This window comes from Marmota flaviventris, chromosome 1 (genome assembly GCF_047511675.1).
Source record: "Marmota flaviventris isolate mMarFla1 chromosome 1, mMarFla1.hap1, whole genome shotgun sequence".
NCBI lineage: Eukaryota > Metazoa > Chordata > Mammalia > Rodentia > Sciuridae > Marmota > Marmota flaviventris.
This window is the reverse complement of record NC_092498.1, coordinates 200667205-200679730: the sequence shown is the minus strand read 5'-3', so window position 1 is coordinate 200679730 and position 12526 is coordinate 200667205. Positions and strand designations below refer to the sequence as shown.

General features: G+C 40.9%; 1 protein-coding gene across 6 annotated transcripts in view; it reads right to left on the bottom strand.

Annotated features, from left to right (window-relative positions):
- Snrk (SNF related kinase) overlaps positions 1-3297 on the bottom strand; it is a 47843-nt gene extending 44546 nt beyond the window's left edge. For 2 of the 6 annotated variants that reach the window (XM_027932098.2, XM_071600306.1), the window contains exons 1-2: positions 3192-3285; positions 286-335 (exon numbers count right to left, since the gene is read on the bottom strand). The gene's annotated coding sequence lies outside the window, so the exon portion shown is untranslated. Of the gene's footprint in view, positions 1-285; positions 2774-3191 lie in introns of those variants that run through there. The other 4 variants (XM_027932097.2, XM_071600301.1, XM_027932100.2 and 1 more) reach the window with 3 other exon arrangements.
- Positions 3298-12526: the final 9229 nt, after the last annotated feature.

Below are 12526 nucleotides of genomic sequence, written 5' to 3'. Positions count from 1 at the left end.
CCAATGCTTCTGGAGCATTTATTTCATAACCTATATTAAAGAGTCTAGAAGGAAAAAAAAAAAAGTCCAGGCAAATATATAGTTGAGGGCATACGCATTTAGATGGAGAGACCCAAAAGCAAGACTGGGTCTCGTTTTGAGCCTGGAGACACTTTACAATTTAAAACATGTCCTATGGATAGATAATGCCCCCTGACTTTGAAGTAACTGTTGAGTAACTGCAGCAGACTAGGAAGCACAACATAAGAAAGGTATAAAGGCCTGGTTTGTCAAGGAAGAGCCTACCTGAGAAGAAGCCAAATGCTGAAGGTGCCAAAGCAGACTCTCAGGAGGCTCTGGAAGTGACAGCAGAGAAATATACATTCAGGGAAGGCAGAGCAGGAATCTTCTTTTAGACAGGTTCCTCCCCTACTAATGGCAAGAAATGGTTTTCCAAGGGATGTAAGGCCACAACCCAAAGCAGATGTGCAGAAAAGCAAATGAGGAAATTCACACCTCATGGGTGTGAATACCATAGTTTTGGATCATCCAAAGCAGACAATACACTTTCAGTACTCACACTTGGGGCCATTAAGCCCAAGGGATATGACACCAGTTCTTTCCAACCCAAAACAAAACAAAACAAAAAAACCTTCCTCATTGTCCCTCAAAGATAGAGCCCCATTCCCCTTTCTTTTCAAATGCATTGAAGAAAGAACAGCTACATCCTCTCTTTCAACTCCTTTTCACCCACTTGGATTTAAGTTCTCCTGACACCTGACCTCATTTTTCTCAGCTTCCCTGAATCCTGATCCTCTTTCCCTTTTCCTTTTAAGACCAGTTCAACCATTACCTTCTCTAGGAAGCATTCCCAGGTCAGACTGTTCATTGCCCCTACTTCTGCAGGGTTTTTTCCTATGCTCACCAAGGCATGCTTCAATTCTTATTATGTACTTTTTATTCTTATTATATAGTGTTCCCCCTATGTCTTCTAAGCTCCTAAAGGCAGGACTGGTTTTTGTTAACTTCTCTACTGCTATCCTCTACCCCATGTCCCCAAATGTACACAAAGTTTCCATGAATAAATAATCAAAGGTTAAGTTTATTTTCAAAATTCCTAGAATCCACTCAACTTTTCAAACTAAGCTGCTCTAAGAATTTACCTGCATATGGACACCAGGAAGTACCTATATTCTGAGTAAATTTTCTTACAAAAGTATCTTGACTCAAAAGTCTACCTTATGGTTTATTAAGCAAACAGCTGTAAAGTTGTAAAATTAAGCCTTTGGAGTCCCTTATCTATGTTTTTAATTCCTAAAATTCTGTCCCATGTGGAAAATTCACTTGTACTCTTTTCTTCCTAGGCCGTATAATGAATGACCTCTTCAGCTCAGACAAGAACCACAGGGAGAAAAAAAAAGCATACCTTATTTATACCAATGTTTAGAACCATGGCTGTTCAATATCTCCAAAAATAACTTTTTTTCTATTTAGTTTCACTTTGAATATGAAGGAAGCACCCTTGGTGAAATTTAGATGTGCAATATTTCCTGTGGCCAGTAAAAATATGATGAATCTCCTTCAATTTTAATGAAGACATTTAAAATTCTTTCTTTTAGGGTTATATGATTAAACTTGAACCAATTTGTATTTCTGGTTTAGAAAAGTACACATAAAATTAGTATAACTTCTAAGTCTCCATTAAACTAATGGATCTTAATGCAATAGCACAGAAAATAAAGAGAGTAAATTTTGTGCATAAAATAATAACTGATTATGGAAATTTTAAAAATTGGAAAGTGACACTCAAGTTTCCTCTCCAAAAGTCCTGAAAATAAGAGTATTAAGAAAAGTTTGCACCATGCACTTGATTTTCTACACTGCTTCAAATATGACCTTGGGAATGTCATGTAATTTCTCTCATTTTTAGTTCTGTAAAATGGGAATGTCATCTATTTTCCTCACAAGGACAATTATACAAATAGAGAAAAGAATCAATATATATTTGGTGTTCTTTAAAAAAAGAAACTTGTCTAATTAGTATGCTTTAATCACTACTTGTACAGTACATTCCTCTTCAGGAATCCAATTCCAAGAGAAATATTTAAGCAGACGTTGAAGACAGATTTCCTTAAGGGAATGATTTTATAAATCTGGAAAGCAATGTAACAAGATTATAAATTAACAAGTTGATTACATAAGCCTGAGAACCCAGGCTTTAGAGTACACATTCTGAGAAGTTAAAGACTGATATGGGACATGGAAACCCAACCCTTTCAGGGAACCCAAAATGAGGCTTTTGATTTGTGGAGATTCAACAGGATGCTCAACACTTGCAGTTCCATCACTTGCAAGCCATGCTTCACCTTAAAATCTGACATTAAGTCTGCTTCACCACCTCCTAAGACTTTGAGAATGCTCTCAATTAAATGGAAGGGAAAGAAATAACCTGATACTTTGAAAGGTCCTGGATCCCCATCGGTCTATAGACTGAGGAACCCCACTGCTTAATTCCCCCCAAACATTGCACTTGACCCAAACTCCCTATGAAGCTACTGGATTGTATCTGATCCAAATGCGAGCAATAGCACAGCTCCAGGAACCCGTAGCATAAAAGGCTGCTACTCTCCTGAATCCCAAGTCGAAGTCCAAGGCAGGAAGGTTTTTTTGCACAATGGTCCAGAAAGAAATCAACAGGCGATGGCTATGGAGAAGAACGTAGGTTTTCCCATCCGAAAAATTCTGACTCTCCCCTGGGAACGATGCTGCTTCTCCTCAGCCCGCTGTCCTTTCTCTACAGACAATATCCCCGTTCTATTGTAAAGCTGCAATTTGACCGAGAAACCCTCGTACCGCAGCCAGATTTCTAGATTCGCTTAAAAACAGAAAACAAATTAAGAACGCAAAGCCCACTGAGAGGCCGCCCGGGGCGGGGCGCGGGGCCGCGGCCTCCGGGTGCCGCAATCCCGCCGCGGCCGCAAGGGCAGGGCCTGGGCGCCGCGGCCCGCGCCGCAGTGCCGCTCCCGCCCGCCGCCGCCCCCCAGGCCGCGCCGCCGCAGCCCGGGCCCGCGTCCTCCGCCGCGCGGGAGCGCGGAGCGCGCAACTTACTTTCCCCCGCGGCGGCGCCCGAGCGGGCAACGGCGGCGGCCCCTGAGGCGGCGGAGGCGGTCGCGCCCCCGCCCCCGGCCGCCTGCCCAGCCGCACTGCCCTACCTCAGCCGGCAGGCGGGCGTCCGTCCGCAGCGGCCGCGGCGCCGACAACTCCCTCCCGGCCGCTGGAACCCCGCACCCAGCGCTAATCATAATACCGAGCGGCGGGCGGCCGGCCGCGGGAGGGTGGGGCCGAATGCGCCTGCGCGGGCTGTGCGTCACCGTGACGCAACGCTGGGGTGGGGCGGGGCCGGGCGGGGCGCACCTGCGGCCGGCGCGCAGGCTGCTGGAGGGCATCCTGGTGGTGGCTGGAGGCGGGCGAAGCCCCGTTGCTGTAGCTGGAGGTAGCGGGAGAGGCACCGGAGGAGCTTGGGGACTATGCTGGAGGATGGACCAGGAACACCAGACAATGGCTGGGAAAAGTAGCTCGAACAGTCAGGGGAAATTGGAGGGAAGGGACCGCATCTGCACAGGACTGCATCCTCAGGATGAGGGTCAGGGAGCAACAGGCACTTTTATCCTTTAAGGTTCGCCCCATCTCCCGACCAGGTTTTAGCAAGGACAGGGAAGAAATTGTATAAGCATATGCATGTATATACATGTGTATGTATGTACATTTACATATACACATGCGCATAATGTTTTTTCTTTACACGTTTTTCTCTCTGGGAACTCAATTAGAAGGAATTTTGTTGATTTTGTTGCTATTTAAACAAAAGGAGAAGAGCACAGTATACGAATGTAACCCTGGCTTTAAAGGTCAGCAGGAGACTGACCAGGCCAGGTGGCTTCTGGAAACAATGTGGAAAAATAGATTATGGGTGGAAATATTAAAGCACATGAAGTCCGGAATGCTAAATACGCAACCTGTGGCCTTGGGTGGTACAGCAGCACGGTTCCCACGCGGGAGGGTGGGATGGAAAAAATTTTAGCGTTGGCAGGAGAGGATGGAGGGGGACTCCGGCTCCCTCTTTTGGACGCATGGCATGCCATGAAGACCAGCTTTCTGGGTTCCTAGAATCAAGCCCTAATAAGCAGGTGCCAGGTTTCTCCTTTTCACTTTGTATCCCCCACTTCTGTGCACCCATTCTCTAAGAAAGGCTTCTCTAGCAAAGGATGCAAGCACAGAAAGGCTGCTTTGATGCTCCAACTTTGGTTGAACTGACTGGAGGAAGATATCTAGATGGCTTTAGCGAATCTGTTGATCTGCAGCTATTGAAAGCTTTTGCTTTTAAACTTTCTACAGCATTAACTTTGCACATCTGAAGATGATTCGGAAGCAGGAGTGGATTTTTAGGAGGCACAAACCTTTTGACTCTGGTTAATGACAAAGTGTCTTTCTTAAAGGATAACTTCCAGTTACCCTAATGTCCTAACCCTAACATTAACGGTGGGATGCATCAGGCAAAGTTTCAGGCTAGGCCTCTGCTCCTCAAGGCGCCACCTTTTGGATCATTCTGACTTTGGAAGACCAAGAAAGGATAATCTCAGTTTGCTATGGAAATTCTACTTTAACAGCATATTAAACAAGAGCTCCTAACTTGAAGTTGTGGAATTCATTCTTTTGTTGCTGGAAGACCATGCACTTTTCTCCTTGGGGAGGAATTACTAATCAGGGGACCTTGTAGCCAACCAAAGGGAGGAAATACCATTCAAATGATCTCCCAAGGGAATTCCAGTGGTTAAAGGCTTTTAACCCCCAGCAGGTCTGTAGCCACTGAGAAATAACTGTAACCATAGAACAATGATCATAATATATAAGCCCTTGAAAAAACAGAGTATTATATTGTTACTGTGTAACTCAGACTTTGAGTAAATCCTCTAAGGGAAAACAAGAGCAAAAAAAAAAGCTTCAAAGTCATAAGTGAAAAGAGACAAAATAATAAATTGATTTAAATAAAGTCAGCTTCAATTCTCTTCCAGTTTAGAAGATATGATACAGGCTACATGGTAAATCATTTATTCATCTGCAGTATTTCTTGGGATGCTGGAGTACTGCTGGCAAGAATGTGACCCGTTTTCAATTCCACACCATAAATGTGCTAACTTGATCTGATTATGCTTGGGCAATATTTGAAAACATTCAAGTACAAATTAATATATTATTACTTAACTTTGGATTTAAGCAAATGTGCTTATTTTAATGAAGAAACCCCTTTCCAATCTGCCCTGGGGCTTTCTCCAACACACATTGCTTTTTTAATGCTAGGTCTTTTTATGGACCATAAGAAGCTTTAATTAGATATACAGCACTATACAAAAAAAATGACAAGATGGAGCATGCAGGCTTGTATTACAGTCTCTGATTCAGATCTCAAAAATAACATGATGCCACTGATTTAAGAAAGAGATTGTTTATTGGAAGGAAACCAAGGAGGTGCTACAAATGAGATCAAGCAGATTGTGAAAATTAAGCAGATTCATGAAAGAATTGGCATTTTTATCTTGGGACCCTCAAAAGCATCATAAGTTTATCTTCACTAGATATTGTTATTTTAATTTTTTATAAATTAAAACTAAGGGCTGGGGCTGTATCTCAGTGGTAAAGCGCTTGCCTTGCATATGTGAGGCACTGGGTTTGATCCTCAGCACCTCATAAAAATAAATAAAGATATCGTGTGTCCATCTACAACTAAAAGAAAATTAACTTAAATATATTTAAAACAGCAGATATTGAATATTCACATACCGTTTAATTTTGAACTGTGATATTTAATGTGATTTTTTTTTTACATTTTTAATTAGTCATTTGTACATTAATACTTATGCACTTCTAAATTGGACCAAAAATAACTTCACTGGAATGGCCTAGAGAGTTCTCAAAGTCTTTCCCTCACCACCCCATGGGCATCAGTTAACATCTTATAACTTCCCCAAATTTGGTGACTTAAAACATTATTTTTTCAATTTCTGTAGGTTAGGAATTTGGAAGATATTTTGTCTTGGAATTCCATGAATTTGCAGCCAGATGTTTAACAGGACTGCAATTACAACTCTTTTATCTTAAATATCAGTGTGTGTGTGTGTGTGTGTGTGTGAGAGAGAGAGAGAGAGAGAGAGAGAGAGAGAGAGAGAGAGAGAATATAGTTTTGATATTTGATACTTGCTAAAAAGAATTGAAAACACCAGTACTTAATTCTGCTGGTTATAACCAGTGCATCTGGCATGGGGCCAGGTGCTGTCTGGCTTTGAGTTCTTTCTCCACTGCTAAAAGCTGTGTGGCCGTGGGCAAGTTGCATGATGTTCTTTTCCTCTTCTGTAAAATGGGAGTGATGGAGAGGACAATGGTATATTTCTTATAAGGTTTATGTAAAAGCAGTGGTTCTCAAAACTAGCTTCCTAGACCAGCAGCATGAGTTTCTCCTAAGAACTGGATCGAAATGCAAATTATCCAGCACCACCTCAAATCCACCGCATTAGAAATTCTAATTTCTCTTTTTAAAGACTGCCAGGTGACTTTGGTGAAGGTTAGAGTTTGAGAACTACTCTTGCTGGATTGAGTTTATATGAAATGTTAGTACCTGGCAAATGTAAATAGTATATTAATGAACTTTTTTTTTTTTAATGAGTATGCTATAATGTTGCCAAAACATGCCAAATTTAATTTAGGCCCAAAGAAGCATGTCCATTTTGTTCCTCTAATAAATAAATCCTGCTTAATCCTTTGTCCAAAGATTTCAATACAGCCTCCTAAATCCCTCATGATCTGGTCCCTGCCCTCCTTTCCTGCTCTTTCTATTCTCCATGTGCATCACAGCATCTATTTTCTCATTTCTAAGAAATTTCACACCTCTAAGCCTTTGTCCATTTAGTTCTTTCTGCTTGGAAATGTTACCTTCTCCCTTTCTCTACTTCTAACACTTGTAGTCTCCTGAATTCATACCTTACTTTAAACCCCAGACCCACTTCTGTTATCCCACCCCTGCCCCACTCCAGTCAGGAGTTCTGGGGAACCCTGCACATCCCACTTATAGTATCATATCATTTGGTAACTGCAAATAAAGACAATTCTATCTCTTTATTTCTCCTTTCATTGCTTTTTCTTGCTTTGATGGTTGGCTAGAACTTTCAGCACGATATTGAATAGAAATGGTGAGAGTGGCCAGGCATGGTGGCCAATCCCTATAATCTCAGAGGCTCAGGAGGCTGAGGCAGGAGGATCACAAGTTCAAGACCAGCCTCAGTAACTTAGTGAGGCCCTGAGGAACTTGTGAGACACTGTCTCAAAATAAAAAAATTTTAAAAAAATGACCTGGGGATGTGACTTAGTAGTTAAGGGCCCCTAGGTTCAATCCCCAGTACAAAAAAAAAGAAAAAGAAAAAGAAAAAAGAAAGAAAGAAAAATGGATATGGTAAGAGTAGACATTTTTGCTTTGTTCTCAAACCTGTGGGAAATGTCTTTAGTCTTCCACTTTTTGGGGTGAGGGGCTACTGGGGATTAAATCCAGGAACACTGACCACATCCCCAGCCCTTCCTTCCTCCCTCCCTCCTTACTTTTTCTTTCTTCCTTCCTCTTTCTTTCTTTCTTTTGAGACAGGCTCTCACTAAGTTGCTGAGGCTGACTTTGAACTCTGGATCCTCCTGCCTCAGCCTCTTGAACCTCTGGGATTATAGACGTGTGCCACTGTGCCTGGCATGGTTCACTGAAAATGACAGCATTTTTTATCTGGAAAATTGTCTTATAGTTTGTTGAGAGTTTTGTCATGAATGTATATTGGATTTTTGTCAAATGCTTTGTTTTTTTGCATGTATTGACATAACTATGTGATGTTTGTCCTTTATTAAGACTATATTGTATTAATTTTTAGATGCTAAACCAACCTTGCGTTCCTAAGATAAATCCAGCTTGGTCATTTCTATGTGTTGCTAGATTTGATTTGTTAATGCTTTGTTGAGGAATTTTTGTTCATGTTCATGGGATATGTTATGATGTCTCTGGCCTAATAGAATCAGGAAGGGGATGTCCCCTCCTCCTCTATTTTCTGAAAAACTTATGAATGTTTGTTGCTATTTCTTCTTTAAATATTTGATAGAATTTACCAGTAAATTCTAAAATTCTACCTTTGTGAATTTTAATTACTAATTTAACTTATTCACTTATTATAGGTCTATTAAAATTACTAATTCAGTTTATTTACTAATTATAGGTCTATTCAGATTTTCTATTTCTTCTTGAATTGGATTGGTAATTTGTTAATTTCTTTCTTTCTTTCTTTCTTTTTTTTTTGTAGTGCTGGATATTGAACCCAGGGTCTTGTGCATGCGAGGCAAGCATTCTACCAACTGAGCTATATCCCCAGCCCTAATTTGTCTGTTTCTAAGAATGTACATATTTCATTTAAGATGTCCAATTTGTTGCCATAAGTTGTTCATAACATTTCCTTATAAACCTTAATTTCGGGCTGGGGATGTGGCTCAAGTGGTAGCGTGCTCGCCTAGCATGCGTGAGGCACTGGGTTCGATTCTCAGCACCACATTAAAATAAAATAAAGCTATTGTGTCCACCTAAAACTAAAAGATAAATATTTTAGTAAATAAATAAAGAAACCTTAATTTCTGTTGGGTTAATAGTGATGTGCCTTCTTTCATCCCCCTCCCTCCCTCCTTCCACCATCAGCGTAGGCAACAGTTTATAAATTTTGTTTTCTTATCCGAGAATCAACTTCTGGTCTCATTGTTTTTCTCTATAATTTTGTTTCTATTGATTTCCACTGTGATATTGTTTCCTTTCTTCTATTTGTTTGGAGTATAATTTGTTCTTCTTTTGAGACCCTTCTTTTCTGGGTTAAGCATTAAAAGTTATAAGTTTACCTTGAAGCCCATTAGCCACATCCCATACATTTTGATTGATTGTATGTTTATTTCCATTCATTTCAAATACCTTCTAATTTCTTCTGTGTGTGTGTGTGTCCTTCTTTGACTTGTAGGTTGTTTAGAAATATGATGTTTGATTTCCTAATATTTGGGTATTTCAAAAAGTTGCTTTTGTCATTGATTTTTATTTTATGCTGCCATTTTCATTGATGATTTCAATTTTTAATTTTTTTTTCTTTTTATCTTTTTGTTGTTGTTGTTGTTGTTGTTGTTACCAGGGATTGAACTTTGGGGCATTCAACCACTGAGCAACATCCCAGCCCTTTTTTTTGTTTGTTTTGTTTTGAGACAGGGTCTCACTAAGCTGCTGAGGCTAGCTTTGAACTCACCATCCTCCTGCCTCAGCTTCCTGAGCCACTGGGATTACAGGAGTGCACCATCGCACCTAGCTCAATTTTCTTAAGAATTTTAGGACTTGTTATATGGCTTAACACATGGTCTGTCCTTCAGAATGTTCCCTGTATGCTTGAGAAGAATATCTATTCTGTTATTTGATAGAATATTCTGTAAATGTTAGTTAGATCCTAGTTGGTTAATGGTGTTGTTCAAGTTTCCTATAAATTTTGCTGATTTTTTAGATAGTGTGATTATGTAATAATATAGCAAAAGCAAAATTATCTGGTGGGCTTACTCTAATCATGTGAACCCCTTAAAAGTAGGTAATTTTTTCTAGTTTGTAGGCAGAAGGGGAGATCAGAGAAATTCAAACTGTGAGGCGAATTCAATGTGTCATTGCTTTGAAGATGGAGGGCCAGATAGAAAGGACCATAGTGAAGTTTCTAGAAGCTGTGTGATTTCTAGTCAACAGCCAGAAAACAGCACACCATTACTACAGCTACCAGGAATTGAATTCTTCCAACAACCAGAATGAGCCTTGGAATCAGATTCTTTCCCAGAGCTTCCAAATAAGAGGTCAGTCTGGCTGACAGTTTGATTTCAGCCTTGGGAGACAGTAAGCTGAGTACCCAGTCATGTCCACCTGAACTTCTGACCTACAGAATGGTGAGATAATGAATGTGAGTTGTTTAAGCTGCTGGTAGTTTGTCATGCAGCATTAGAAAATTAATACAACTGTGTCCAGTTTTAATTTCCCATACCTAGAAGTCCTGCCTCCTGGACAAAAAAAAAAAAAAAAAAAAAAAATGGATTCTCTTTAAAAATTGAAAGATCTTGTTACTTGAGATTTACATTCCTAACATCTAGAGCTGAGCAGTGGCTCTCCATATCCTGCTTGTTAAACAGGGTCCAGTTCCTTCTGTTCATCTCCTTTCATCACCCAAAACCTACATCTTCAATTACAGGGCTCTGGGACCTCTGAATCTGTAACTCCTGATCAGCACATGCCCAATGGAGAGTAGGTGCTCAGTTAAGTAGTTGTTGAATTAGTGAAAGGGCAATGTGTGGGAGATTTTTTACATAGGATCATGTGAGTAGACATTTGGAAAGCTAAGCCTGATGGCAATGTATTCTTCAGGGTACCCAAGGATCTGTGAAGGGCATAGCCCACAGAGCCTGTCCACTGGAAGATTTCCTCAAAATCCCATCAGGAACTTTCACTTAAAAAAGTGCGTCACAGTCCCACTTCCCAAAGAGGCTGAAGAATAGTTTTTAGATTCAATGAGAAAATCAGAGTTCTTATAGAGAGTAGAGAAGTGGGGGATGGATATTAGGTTAAGTGACACAGTTTTAACACTCAGGTCACAAAAAAAGACCAAGACTAGCACCCAAGAAACTCTCTTGGGCCCCCTTCCCCTAAATATCCCCCACCAAGTCACTACCTGACTTTTCATAACATAGATGTTATCAATGTTGCCTCTTCTTCAATTTTGCGTAAAATGGAATTATGCAGAGCATGTTCTTTTGTGTGCTTCTTTCACTTGCAGAATGAACATTCAAGGGGAAAAAAAAAGAAGATCAGAGGAGCTCAAATTTTCTAACAAGAAACTTAATAATTAGCCTTGAGGAAACCAAGACTATTAATGATGTGATTATCCACCTCCATTCCTTGAGTTAATTATCATTAGCTATGCATTTGCCCTTTAGCCAAGAGAAATGACCAGTAAGAGCAGTGAATATCTCCTTTCCCAATTTAAAAAATATTTAGAAATATTTAAAAAATTGGAACCACATGAACACTAAATGGATGGACAGAGAATGAATGGTCCTACTGCTGGCCAGAGTAGTGCCACAGGGGCCCTGCTAGGCCCTAGCTGTGAGTTGTTGGATTGGGAGGAGATCTTGGGAGGGGTTCCTCAGAGAAAAGTTGGGATGACCATAGCAGCAGGACTTGGGAGGCTCCTGGAAGTGGCTATTTATCAGTCAGTGCAGAATAAGCTCGGTGTTTTAACATTAGCACAGAGTGATGGTGGCATATTAGGGTTACTCTTTGCATTAACAGTGTGAGGGTTGGGCAGCCTCTGGTGAACCTGGCCACAGGTATTCTGTCATTATGAGAAATCACTGCAACTCAAAGGAAGCGTTGGTCTTGATAAAGGTGAGGCTGCTCTGTCCCTTTATAGACAGGAGGAGACAGGATGCCTGGCAGTGTAGACCCTGCAGCTGGAGTTGGCATCTGAGAGTTGAGCAGAGCCAGACTAAGCCATCGGGGCACAGATGTCAAAACAGCTGAGGGCAGTCTTTCAAATACAGTTTTACTCATTTCCACTCATAATTCTTTTTAACTTTCCCACTCTGCTTCAGTATCAGGGGTGTTGGACACATGAAAATATCAACTAATAAGTTGAACTCAATTCAACTTATTAGTTGATATTTTTATGTGTCAATTCAGGACTCGAGACCACTCTTCCAGAAATAGTATCCCTATGTTTACACCCACCCCCAACTCCCTTGCCTGCCTGGATTGTAGGGAGCAACAGAATTGATTGCTCACTTTCCCAGCCTCCTTTGCATGTAGAGATGGCCAAATGATCAGATTCTGGTCAATAGATTTAGGTGGAATTCAGCTGTGGGTCAGGACAGTGGGTTTGGGGAAAAGCTTTCCCTCCCCCCCTTCTTCTTTTTTTTTTCATACAAAAGGACAGCTGCAGTTGGCTCTGACTTCCCCGTTTCCTTCTGCCCTTACTGTGGGCATTATGCCTGGAATAGAGGCTGCCATCCTGAAGCCAGGAAGGAGAGGCCAGGCAAATCACAGTGATGCTGGCTCTAGACCTCACAAGCTGATGCACAAATGCTAACAGCTGCCTGCTCCAGACTTTCTGTTCTGTGATTAAATGGAAAACTCTGTTCATTATGCTTACTTATAGCTGAAAGCATTCCTAACCGATACAACTAATATGAATCATTACTTGTCACAGATCAGCAAAAAGGTGGAGGCACAGTTGAAGATTTTCCAAGTCCAGTTAATGCATCAGAAAGATGCTGTGGATGCTTGTTCCTGAAAGAATGGGAAGCATCAAAGACCTGTGGGGTCAGGTCAAAATGAGACAGATGCATACTTGAAGGAATTCCTATTGGTAAGGAAGGAATACATTGCATACCAAAAGAACAATGACTACAAAATTAT